Source organism: Hetaerina americana, unplaced genomic scaffold (genome assembly GCF_022747635.1).
Source record: "Hetaerina americana unplaced genomic scaffold, ioHetAmer1.1.p SCAF_7, whole genome shotgun sequence".
NCBI classification, from domain to species: Eukaryota; Metazoa; Arthropoda; class Insecta; order Odonata; family Calopterygidae; genus Hetaerina; species Hetaerina americana.
Window position 1 is genome coordinate 60258734 of NW_027287316.1, and position 13857 is coordinate 60272590.

At 38.0% G+C, this 13857-nt stretch overlaps 1 protein-coding gene across 3 annotated transcripts in view; it reads left to right on the forward strand.

Moving 5' to 3' along the window:
• The window catches only part of Scp1 (Sarcoplasmic calcium-binding protein 1), a 258498-nt gene that overhangs the window by 138510 nt on the left and 106131 nt on the right, over positions 1-13857 (forward strand). Inside the window, exon 1 of one of the 3 annotated variants that reach the window (XM_071595330.1) lies at positions 9032-9054. The exons of the other annotated variants lie outside the window; for them this stretch is intronic. The gene's annotated coding sequence lies outside the window, so the exon portion shown is untranslated. Of the gene's footprint in view, positions 1-9031; positions 9055-13857 lie in introns of those variants that run through there. 3 annotated transcript variants of the gene reach the window in all.

The following is a 13857-nucleotide window of genomic DNA, read 5'->3' on the forward strand; positions in this document are numbered from 1 at the left end:
ACTTCGTGGTACGATTTTGATTGACGATTGTACAAAAAATATTCCACCACATTCCACCGAGTCAAGTTTCAGAAACACTAAGTGCAATATATATATATATATATATATATGTATAACACATGTATACATTACATATATATATACATATATATATGTAATATATACATGTGTATACATGTATGTATGTGTATATATATATATATATATATATATATATATATATATATATATATATATATATATATATATCGTAAAATCAGTTAGGTTTGCTGATGACCAAGCTTTAGTGTGTCAGTCAGCCAAGGGGCTGCAAGCATTGCTGAGTGAATTGGAAATTCAGTGCGACAGGTATGGGACGAGAATCAATATTAATAAAACAAAGGTTATGCGATTTTCTAGAAAGAAAAAGGCCAAGCTTAACGTTAAAATAGGAGGGCAAAAACTAGAGCAGGTAGAACAGTTTACGTATCTCGGTAGTGTTTTGGACCAACACGGTCAAAGTAGTAGGGACGTAAGGAGAAGAATTGCGCTAGGCAAAGAGGCTTTCACAAGGAGGAGGGAGTTGATGACAGGGACTTTGAGTAAGGATGTTAAGAAAAGACTCGTAAAAACTTTGATATGGAGCGTAGCTATGTACGGTGCGGAAACGTGGTTATTGAAGCAGGAGGATTGACGTAGATTGGAGGCTTTTGAAATGTGGGTGTGGAGAAGAATGGAGAAGGTGAAATGGACAGAGAAGAAAACAAATGAGGAAGTACTTGGTATGGTGGGCGAAGAGAGGGGTTTGCTGGGAGCAATCCTATGGAGGCAGGAAAAGTGGTTGAAGGGGGTGTTGACCGGCAGTGGGATGTTGAAGACTGTGATAGAGGGTAGAATGTTGGGCAAAAGAGGAAAGAGAAGGAACAGGATAGGGATGTTGGACGGGATGAAAGGAGGAAGAAAGTTCTCAGAGATGAAGAGGGACCTGATATAGAGTAGGATGATGGATTTTGTGTTTTGTTAGGAGTAATAAAATATTTGTTTGGTAGTTGTGTCCATCCAAAAACCTATCTTAACCGGTAGATTACCTTAAAAAAAAAATATATATATATATATATATATATATATATATATATATATAAATAAAGACATATTTTCTATATATATATATATATAGAAAATATATGTCTTTATTTTTTAAGCGAAATGGGGAATTTCAGAGTTTCCTTTATCACATAAGCACTGCTTACCATTTTATAAGAGCGTAATGAGTAACGTTCATAATTTATACCTGTAACACATCACCACCACAATTGCAACCAGACGGTAGCTCTTATGTAAGAGAGCTCGTCCAACAATGTGTGAACACACTTTCACACAACAGGGTAGGGGGCCAGCCCCTTTCCCCGCGCCGCTAATGGTTTCCCAAGAAGATTCGGCACTTGGAAAACTACGCAGCTTGGTTGAAGAGAAGGGTGTTCAGATACGAGCCCGGGGATCAAACCAGGCCCTCCCGCTTAGTAGTCCAGAGGTCTATCAACGGAAACACCACGCCCCTTATAATCTGTAGGCATTCGTTATGTAACATTGTGTTACATAAAAACATGTGTGTATCCGAAATTATAAAGTAATTTTGTCGTTTCCTCACTTTTAATGAAGGTAAGTATGTATGGAAAACCGCATTTCGCTTAACTTTAGCATTACCACGAGCAAGTGTATTTGTATGTGATTAAGTTACGGCGCTTCGAAGCGCATTGTGATATCTATCTTCAATAAGAGTGTGAAATCTAAAAATTAATTATTTAATCGTAGAATAATGAATCATTTCCCCGAAGTCACGCATAAGTCTATTAATTTTACATATATAAATATCTAGAGCATAGATACATAATTCCATGTGCCTACTCATTTTCCAAGAAATAGGTAGTATGCCAATAAAATGTTCATAGCACTCGGATGTAGAGTGTGCATCAGCCTTGGGATCCCTCCAAAGATTTCAGTAGATTATTAACTAATTCAGCGAATCAATAGAATATTTTGAAAATGAATAGGCCTTCAAATAATAAATACCTGCGAAAATGCTAGTAGCTATTAGTTAGTTGTCATATAACAGGCACAATTAAATGTAGTTAGTCAACGAAGGCGGAAATGAAAAAAATCAGGCGAAATATGTCAATATAAAAGAATTAATCGTAGATAATTAATCTATACCATATCAGTAAATCTTTAAGCCTTCACTAAGGGTTGGCATTTTATGTAAAAAATTGGACATTTGATAATTTATTCGTTTTTCCCAGTTGTGATGATTGCGGCAAATAGTTTGGCCATTACTAAGAATGAGGGGCAGAGCAAATCTCGTGTGTATCCCTATGACGATAAAAAAATCACGTATCCTATTTTTTCGACTTTCCCCTACCTTTCTCCCTGTAAATCATTTATGCTGCAAGGAAATTCAACAAAAATATTTGTTTTTTACAAAAATGCAAATATCGGGTATCCATATATTCTTGTTATGCGCAAAAGCTCTAAACACATTGTCTCGCAATTTTAAACTTTGTGATTGGATGTGATCGACATAAGACTAAATTATTATCTCACTTAAAGCTATATATAATAGCGTAAGTCTGGAGGAAGGAGATAAATTCTTTTCCAGAGCTGATTACCACTTCCCAGGCTAACCTGATGCTCCTAGGAACCACTCTGTGTTTGAAGTATTTCAAGGAATTGTGATCCGGGACAAGGTAGAGCTCACAAATACGTAGAAACTCTCAACGATGCGCGTAAAAAAGATAGTTTCAGGTTATGCATAGAGTGATCTCTAACCCGTTGAAGTTACCAGTGAAAAATTTTTATCGAGCTGCGTTTCTTTGGGTGCGTAGAATTTTGTTCGACGAATGAAGATAAGAGATTTGTATCGGGAATCAAAATTCTGTTCCATGATTACAATACACCGTCCGCAAAGGTGAAAACTTGGTTTAAACCAGTTTGAATTGTAATTAACTGGTGCTCTTAACAGATGGCACTTGCCATTTTTTGACTCCGATCTCCAAGGATACATTGCGATCATTTGAATGTTTAGTAATATTTTCCAAGCCTTCAGTTTTATGGCTATTCTCCCAAAGGTTTTGGTTCAAGATCGATGGCGGTCCAAAACAAGCACCTTAGGAAAATGTACTTCATCGTGTTCGTTTCCGAAAAATGTGATTTTCCGTTTACATTAAGATAATAAGGACGTTACTGAGCACAGTAAAAATAAACCATATTTTTTCCACTTCATATGCTTAATAAACCATTCTTATTGGGTTTAAATAACATATGATTTAAATATAGCGCTGCGGTCTGCAAGTATTTTTCAGGTTGCCGGATAAATGAATAGCTCACTTCAACATTTAATCACCTTCAGGCTTTGATTCATTGACGGCAAAGTAACTCTGGCCTCATCCGGTCACAAAAAGTTCGCGACCGCTAACTCGCCGATGACTCGGTGAAACTGGAAGAGGAGGCATATGTACTGCTAGTACGGCTAAAAAAAATTGAATCCATATTGGACTCATTGAGGTAGATTTATTGGAGTTAGTGGAAAATATTCCGACACTTAAAAAAAAGAGACACGCAATACGGGAGTGAAAATCGGTAAATTTTCCTCTCTCCATTCCAATTATTCTTGCTAGCTTTTTCCCTTAACGCATCTCAACTCTATCTCTTTCGACCCATTTCTTTTCGTCTCCCACTGCGATTAAGCCACCATACCCTTTTTATCTCTCTCACTTTCCTTTCTTCCTCTCTTTGTCGCGGAACACTGATTCCAACCCTCACCCTTCCCTCAAATCCCCTTGCCGACATCCTTTTTCATTCCTCCCTCCACCACGGTCAATAAAACCTTTTCATCCCTTTAGCGCCCGCTTTCTCCTATCCACCACTCCCACCATTCTCTCACTCTCCGATCGGACGAAGAAGTGCCAAATCGAATGGATATGAGCACGGTACGAAGGAAGGGTGGACGAGGGAGGATAAAAATAGGTAGTCGACGATGAGGAAACATGAAAAGAAATAATTTACGCATACATAACGTTGTATAAATGCGAAGACTAATTCGCAGAAAAATATAAACGACAATATTTTGAGGGAGTGAACCTTTTACACCAAGCCAGCCGTTCAATCCCTCGCAATAAATACGATTTCAGTTATCACCATGGTTCATTACTCAAAGTTAAGAACAATTAATATTTTTTAAGTACCGGGAAAATAGCTATTATTGAACGATAAAGATAAAATAGAATGACAAAAAATGATGCTATGCTTCAAAGAACAGGTAAAGGGAGAAGCCTCTGGAGGACACTCATAAGGAGAGAATGAAATATTATTGGACATATTCTACATTTACATCTGCATTGTACTCTACAAGCCACCGCTAGGGGGTGTGGTAGGGATTGATTCAACACCAGGCATTCAGCATCAAAATTTGAGTTTTTCTAATTATTAGTTACAATGCGTGCTTAAAATAATTCAAATTATATAAATCATGATAACTACAGATTTACGAACATGTATATTTGATATACTTTTACACGCATAAGAGAGGTGCTGTTAGTAACAATAAGGGGGTCAACTATGAGGTAACGAGGAGATTGGCAGGGAACGAGCCTTAGTTTCGAGAGCTGCTGTAAAAGCAAATTCTCAGATTGATAACCTACGATAATGACAGGAAAAATCTACGTTGAAGTTCTGACCGAAAGAGTACGAATGGCAACACATTAATAGTAAAGCCTGAGAGTGTTTTAATCGATAAATACGGAAGACTCGTCATACCTGTTTGGTCATGCTGAAGTAATGGATGGGAGTCGAAACTCAAAATAGATACATAATATCCATTTTCGAGGCTATCCGCGAAATTTTTTGGTAACACCCGACATAAAATACCCCTTAATTCCTCTAATTGCTCATTGAATCCGAAAACATTTGCAAACAAAAGGTGGGTATTAACAACCTCAGTGCGTCAATCGAACGCAAGCCTTTACAGGTACCCTTAGCATACTTCCATTTTACATGTATGACGTACCTACATTTACATTATTTGTATGACTGTCAATGGATAAAAACATTAATAACTTGAGGGTCGTTAAAATAAGGGTCGTTTAAAAAGATAAATTACAAAACTATGAACCTAAAATCGCACTAGTTATTTTTTAAACATGATAAATTAGTGGGTGATGTTTTTCCTCCGAGATATGAATTAAACCCATAGCCAGCGATGCGCAGCGAGATTTATTTTAATAGCCCCTACGGTGAAGTTACGAGTAATTGTTGTGGTAGATTCTTAACATACGAGGGTCATCCGGAAAGTAGTACCCGTTCGTGAAATAAAGACACAAAAGTAAATATTAACAAACATAAAAAATTTTATTTGAAAGAGGATACTTTAAACTACTTCTCAACATAATCTCCAAGCAAATTAAGGCATTTGTCATAACGTGTGACAAGTTTCTGTATTCCTGCTGCATAGTCCTTCGCCGCCAGCTCATTGAGATACGCGAGGGACCCATCTTGCACAAATTTTTGCATAATGCAGATGGTGTTTAACAATTTCATGAACAATTGTTCGAGAAACATTGGGAAAATGCTCACAGATGTCATCAATTGTGACGCGCCGATCGTTCCTCACGAATTCGTCAACTGAGCTCACCAGTTGGTCTGTAATGACAGACGGTCTCTCCGAACGCTCATCGTCGTGTGTGTTCCCCCTCCCCATGTTGAAGTTGCGACACCACCGCCGAACAGACGACTCGTCCATTACATTGTCTCCATACACCTCCTTTAATTGGCGATGAATATCACATGGGCGAACGTTTCTTGCATTGAGGAATTTAATCACTGCCCTCACTTCACAACTGGCGGCGTTCTCAATTTTTTTAAACATTGTAAACAATCACAGAAACAACACAGGCAATGCTAGCGTCACGCAACTTGGCTCAGAGAAGGCAGACAAGCCACTGAAGCTATCTGACCTCGTCCAGCGGCTACTCGCGTCGTCAGCACTTCATGCGGCACGAACGGGTACTACTTTCCGGATGACCCTCGTAATTAAGTTGAATATTATTTACAGAGAGAAGAAAAACTCATAGAAAGAATCTCCTACGTGAATTTCAGGTAAACAACCTTTCTGGAAGCGTTAATTAGATATTAAAATTAACTATGGTTGGCTGAATCATAAATATTATCTCAGTGTGATAGACAAAAGAACGGACAGGATTGGGACTAAGGGAAAACTAGACCAGCTCATGGTATTTTGACCGTTTTTATGTGTACGGTTCTTATTATTTTACAAACAATTTTAACTGTTTACCACCCATTACCACTTATAACTCAGGGTATAATTTTATCCTTTTGATGAAATTAAAGCCTCTACAATAACTATTAACCTCTTAGTAATACTTATTTATAGTTAAAATATTGACACCAGGTGTAGCAACGCTGTCATTCACCCTGCCAATGTCTTTCAAGATGCCAATTACATTTAGGTAAAATGAGTTAAGGCGAACTTATACAGTCCTCAGAAATTTTATGGAAAAAGTATCTCCACCATTTCAGGATACTAAGGTAAGGGAAGAAGAAAAGATATGAAGAAAGGGGAACACAGCTTTGGGTTTTAGAAAAATACAAAAAGGCACGAAGGTTGTGTCCTGGGAGGAGTGACGTATGGCATCGCCTGCCACCGGGACGGGCTCCACGGTGCGGCAACAGGTGATCTGGGCAGGGTGGGAAGAGGAGGTGAAGAGGAGGCAGGGAGGAAAGCAAGGAATTGGTGGGTAAGGGAGGAAAGGGAAGGGAATGAATGACTCCAAAGATAGGGCAAAGGGGTGGGAAGAGGGGAAGGGCATCCTGGAGCAACGTGGGTGGGAGGAGGAAGAAATGAGATGGAAAATGAACGGTTAGGGAGGAAGGGTCTCGGAAAGCGTTCTCGAAGGTACGCCTCGAGGGCCAGAGTGTGGGCCGCCGGAGGCTTTCATTAGGCCCGCGAAACTTTCATAATTACTGCAGCTATACAGTTGATGTAGTACAACCCATATCAGATATTAATTAAAGTGTTGACGAACACTTTAATCGTTGGCAGCACTAAGCCATTCGTTCTATCTACTTACAGCAATCTCACTAACCTTAATGTTAACCAAAACGAACAATAATTTATGCTAAATAGCATAAGTCTCCTGTTTACATAGTTAATTTTATTTTAACATTTATCGCCTCCGTCGATATAAATTTCATTTTCAGTGCATGCCTTACCGAGTTCGGCTTTTTGCTAGTTTTCTTTTGAAATTTGCAGGCATAAAACTTTTCAAACTTCTGGGCATAAAACTCTTTTCATCTTTACTCAATTCAACACATTCATATTTCTAATTATATCCTATGCCCCCTCTGAACGAACCTCTGGAAATCTCCCTAGTCTCGCTTTGAGTCATATTTGGAGCAACAAACAACGCTACTCACCGCAGTTAACACTTAAATATCCTCTTGCTCAATTCAACAGTGATTATTTCATTCTTATGCAGCCAACTATGGCTTGGGAAAGACAAAGGAATATGGAAAAGGGACTGCCAACTAATTTATTTTGTGAAAACTATCTGATGTCAGCGTCAATAGGCAATTAGTTTTATAAATATTTAAAGAAAATATATAAGGATCAAGGATGGTAGTATCAGATTCGTATTCAATCCAAATTCGATTTACTGATTGTATGGTAATTTTCAGCGTCCTCCTGAAGGCGGAGACTTCAAGAACTCTTCGTTTTACTTTAATATAACAATTCTCGCATATCGACGTAAACCTTTAGATTATCTATAGTTCTGTGGAACTCCAAATATTACTAATTCTTTAGAAGGCAGCTGTGGGATTGGTATAATAAAAGAAGTCATCATTCATCACCGAGTGAAGACATAAATAGTTCCTAGCACATAAAACATTTTGAAGAGCGTAGAACAGTATTATCTCCTCCCAAATATTGGGCTAATTAAATTTTAGTGGGTGATTATGAAACGGTTACTATGAATTGAGAGATCTCAGACCTTTAATAATAAATTTTCAAACGAATTGACAATTTTTCTGAAACCAGCCATAATGTCTCAATAAATATTGATTCGAGTTCATATAATATTGCATAACATGGCAGAGAACATACATTTGTAAATAATTTTCAGGTATTATAAAATGGTGGGTTCAATGCGTGCCAAGGCAAATAAAACAATACTCACCGGGCACGACAGCAGCCTTCAGAGAAGTGTTTGTTCCTTGAAACTTGCATAACTACACTGCGGCCTTGTTGAATGTATGATGTCAATATTCATCCTTTCGTGGTGAAATCTGAAAATATATTGTTTTAAATAGCTACTATTAATCATTTGATTAAACGTTTTAAAAAACTTTGTGAATTATGCAAACTGCAGTTATCAACACTTATTGCTAAACCCAACGGCGTGCAAAATTCACACATCAGTGTATGGAGGGAACCATTTAATTCACTTGTGACACCTGTGTTTTCCCAGCAAAACCCATTGCCCGAAAAATCATACAGAGCTTAGGTAAATCTGAGTATGCCCCGAGGTCACATCTCAAAATCGAACTCAGGTCTTTTGATCATTAGTACAACGCCCTGATCCCTGGACTACCACGCCACTCCAAAACATTATGCAACACTAAAATACAATTTTCTATTTTTACTCGTATATTCAGGATATAAATAATAACGATAAAACGTAGCTTGAAATGATTTATTAATGTCACGAACAACTAAAAATATTTCCAAGGTCATACATTTCAAGACTTTTGCAATGATTCAATTATCAGAAACTTGATTCACGGTGCGGAATATATCTTAAGCACTCCAATCACGGAGGTTAAATAAATGAAACAAGATATTCTTAGACTTCACTTTTCTTTACCGCATTGTAGTGCATAATTGTTTGATAGATCCAATTTTAAAATTATATTTATTTTATTTTCAGGTGAGTACCTGAGATCTACATCCCAGGACGGCTTGGAGCAAAAAGGAGCATAAGAGGCAGCACTTAACAAAGAAAAACTGTAAATAAATAATGAACTACAGAAAAGCTAAAATAGGAGCTGAATAAATTTGGTGTCACTAAATTTAATAGCCATTTTAGAGCAATAATTCCCAAAATCATCATTTTTAAGTTCTAATATGAGATATTTACACATTTTTTTCGAAATTTAGCCACAAAAACTTGCAATAATTAGCTTATTTTTCATCAACAAAAAGCATATTGGTTCCATCAAGATTTAAAATGTACAATACATATCATATGAGAAAAACAAAATTATAGTCACAAAATTGCGGGTTTTTTAAGTTTGTGCCCATTCAAATCTATCTAAACGGATAATAACCGAATAATAATATCACAGACTTTTCTTTGTAGTTACCAATCTCTGTCATGTAAATATGTTACGCAACTCTTCGCTCACCCTGCTTGCCTGGTGGTTTCACACCCATTTCCATTGGCTTGTAAGCTATCAAGTACGCGTATATTATAATTTCAGACGAAACTGAAAATTTCAAGCGGAGTTCTCATTATTTCTATCATATCTTCTCGAGTGCAAGAGAAATAATTATCCAACACCGTCTAGCTGAAGTCTTTAATCCGTCATAGATAGTAGAACCGGCGTTCAGTGCAATGGAATGCTGCTATCCGCGAAATTCCAGAATGCACCCTGATCAGTTGTATTCGCACAAATCACATGCATATGAAATTTATGAGTCCGTTGTTTACTTTTTCACAAAACGCGAAACGAACGGGAACTTGTCTTTGTCTCGGAAAAGCGAGCGTCTCGAATGGGGAAGTGAGCGAGCGAGTCCTATTTCGGGCGCTCCTTCCTCATGTTCTCTCTGTAGATCATGGCGATGCCCCTCCTGGGAAGCGACGAAACGACACCGGCACACTTGTCAGCGGAGTTGTGAGCCGGACGAGGAGAGAGAGCCAGGAAAACAAGAGAAGTTCAGAGCGCCTCCCCTCCTCCTCCTCATCCACTCACTTCCTACTTTTAAACTCCTCGGCCGCCTCTCCCGCTAAATCCTTTGTGAAAAAATAAATAAAAGGCTCCAAGTGGCCACGTAACTTTTATGTCGGTTACGCACCTCAATATTCCCGTTTCTTTACACCACTACGCTACGAAAAAGAAGAACCCATTAATGCTTCATATCAATTGTGGTAATTAGCAACAACTAATATTGGCAAGGAGATTACCATAGCTCTCTCTAAATTTTTCATCTATTGGGTCCCTTAAAGTTTGATACAACACTATACTATATGCAACCATCACCATGATAGACTTAACGTTAAAAGTGACCACTAATTCACATGATAAAAAGAGATCGTGTTAATATATGATTATGTGATGTGTGAATCTAGGGAATTTATAAGAAATATGGAGTGGTTCTTCGGATCGTGCATGAAATATAAATTCAAATGTTCCAGGCTCAACTTAATGGATATGAAATATGAAGTAAGAAACGGGTCAACTTGCGGCTCATTAAAATTCCTTCAGTCGAATGTACGCACGCCTGCTAATATACGGGGTTACATGCGTGTGCGTAATGAGAAAACCACTGCAAAAACACGTAGGCAGGATGCGAAATCGAAATATTACTCGAAGATTCTTTCTAAAAATATAACTGCTTACGGCTGCAAATGGTACATCTAACTACGTAGTCAGAATAAAAAGTTTAGCACTCTGGTTTTTTGATGAATTAACCTTTTTTTATCCTTTTCAATCGCACATCATTAATTTTACAAGTATTCCTTCAAACGCTTGAAGTATTGGTTCAACTTCAGTAAGCTTCAAATAAATAAATATTGAGAATAGGTAGGTATCGCAAAACACTTCAAAGTACGTGTTCACAATTCGAGTTTAATGAAATCTCTCTAATATAATTTCATTAGGATCAGACGCAGTTATGTTCATTGAGATGAATTGGACGATTTCTATGAAATATATTTTCTAAATTAAAAACAAAGGGAATTCAGGGCAGCAATTGCTAGTGATTTTAGAGATTGAAAACGAGACCTTTAGGAAAATTCTTAAGTTTTTATCCAGGTTAATCGAATTTTTATCAGGAGCATTACGATTTCTAGAAAAAAACTACTTGTACCTACTATTTGATGGATTTTGACACAGTTATCAGATTAATGAGAAAATTAAATCCAATAATCACGATCATTTGGTTGAATCCATTTTTTTAATCTCTAAATTGAATGTGTGTCGACAGCTGTTAACAAAATGTCACGGGGCACGTGTTATTATTTCAGTCCATGCCCTCTACGGGAAACTATATGAAAATACATACATGCTACGTCATATGGTGGGTTTGTTTCCAGATTTTTAGGCGAAAAGAGCCTCCTTTTAATGAAGAAACATGAATTTATATGACATATTCTCGCATTTATATAACCACTCCTCATTCAACAAGTTATTTTAAAAGATCGCCGTCACCAATCGAGAAAATTGGGCTTTGACCTTTTCGAAACGATTCGCTGAATCGGCCGCGGTATTCTTTATATTATTAAAAGTATTTTTTATTAAATCCTTCTTGCAAAGTTTCTCCCGAGTGCCTCTCCGGGGTCTTTTGGAAATCTCAGTCCTTCGGTGATGGAACAGCCCATTATTTTTAGTGGCGTCCCTATTCTCTGAAGTTGAATACCTCAACCACCACGATGCGAAGCCTTGAAAGTTTGGGATCTCCCCGAATTCATGCTCTCCTGAGCTCTCAAAAGCTTTTAAGCCTCTACCCGAGATTAACGAGAGTCCATCAATACTAAACAATATTGCTCATACTGACTACTGGTAATTTCCTGCTTTAACCCTTTCGTAAATCTAAATGTACATGCTACCATGCATATCTGTTTTGATGTGGAAGTTTGGAGGTCGATGCCAAGCCAGGGATCGACCGCCAAATTTAATCTACATCTTAATGAAATCGATTTCCATTAACTTCTCGTTTTGTGGGACAAGGATCATTACCTCTGTGTCAGTGTAAAATGCATTCATTTTTTAGCTATCTAGTAATACGGATATTGCATGTACTCTTCGTATTTCCGCTGGTTCTCCCAACCAAGGGTTACGATAATAGTGCAACAATTTCTTTTCGTTCCCGGCGATTTACAATTAAATTATCATCTGTTCTCTGTCTAGTGTTTTGTTCATCAGGAAGTGAGGCCCTTCTGGGCTAGGAGCCAAGTGCTTGACGCGTATTCATGATGATGTCTAACCAACACGAAATAACACTTCTTCTTGATTTTTAAAGTATTTTTTAGTTCGAATATTTCGCACTATTAGGTTGATGAAGCCACGTTTCTTTTGAGTAGCTCCGCAGTTGTTAAAAATCTGTTTGATCCATGCCATGTATGTCATGAGCGAGACACCCAAATCTGTTATTTGGGGATTGCAATCATCGTAGTGAACGCAATCGAGGTTTTACTACGTATCTACGCTTAACAGTAAGCATAACAGAGTCGAATATTAATCTTAAGAAATAGGTTCAAATTCGCACTTAGTTACTTTAAAATGATTAATTCATTACTGCCAATAAATTATTTCATTTACCTGGTTGGGAAAACTTGTTTTCTCGCAGAACTCGGTGGCAATTTCGCAACTGCAATCTCTGACAAGTGACATTGTCAATTAATAAAGGAATAACTCGTGATAAACTATTCCAATATTGTACGACTTCATCGAGGGCACGAATTTTCACGAAAGTCACGTAGCCTCTGATGAGGGACTTTGTCCAATTCTTCAAGCCCCATTAATCGTGTGCAGAGCGCGATGGTCGAAGTGCCAAGTTCTTGCGGCTCTAACAAACGTGCTGCCGCTAATGCAAATCACTGGGCAGCGTTTCGAGGAGGGGGGAATGGTCCAATTTGAGGTGCCGCGATGAGGGTTGATGCGCAAAGAGAGCCATTTTCCCTGGCAGGTGAAGTAGCCGGAAAACAAACCGAGTGTCACGATCCTCACTAAGTCACCGCGGCTTATGGACGCTACGACCTTTGTTGATGATGCAGATTTAAGTCCGACCCCCTCGCTCTTTTGACTACAAAGTCGCCTTCTCCATGAAAGGATTTCTTTTTGAAAAAAGTTCCCTTCTTCAACTCCCTTCTTAAAAAAATATTTTCGCGTCCGGAGGATCGTGTTCCCTGGCAACGTTCCCTGGGCGACGGGCACGCGGAAGATCTCCCGGATTCGGGGAGAGCGTGGGCGTCGGAAAACACATGCTGCGGGTGTATGCGCAATGCCTCGCATTGTGAAGGCTATCTCCTTTCTTTGGGTGAATACTGTTAGCGATTCGAGGACTCCACCAAGCGCGCCGGAAATAATGCATGTCGTCTTGGGAAAAATTTCCGTAGTCATACAAAAGGATCCTTAATTTTCTGGAAAAAAAATGAGACGGGAAGCTGAAAAATTCATCGCGAGCTAAAAGCTCCCATGAAACTACTCTGAAGGATTATGTTAACCATTTCTCCTTGCTCTTAGAATCTGAAATAATCATATTTCCATCTTTTCGTTGTTCACCTGATTCAGCCGTTCACCCAGTTCGGTTCATCGCGTAGTTATTTTGTTCCTATGCAACATAATCAATGAATAAAATACAGGTAAACATATCACAAAATCTTAAAATTCTAACATATGAAAGACTGAGTTTATTTATCGAGCAACCAATTGGCTATGTGTATTAATATTTAGTTAAGAGTCTAGATATCACAAATAACTGTCTTAATATTATCACCGTATTCCGAAACAATTCACATGTATTGCATATAAAAGTGTACCAATTACGATCCGATCCCTTAAAATTTTCTTTTTTATTTGATATTTTTC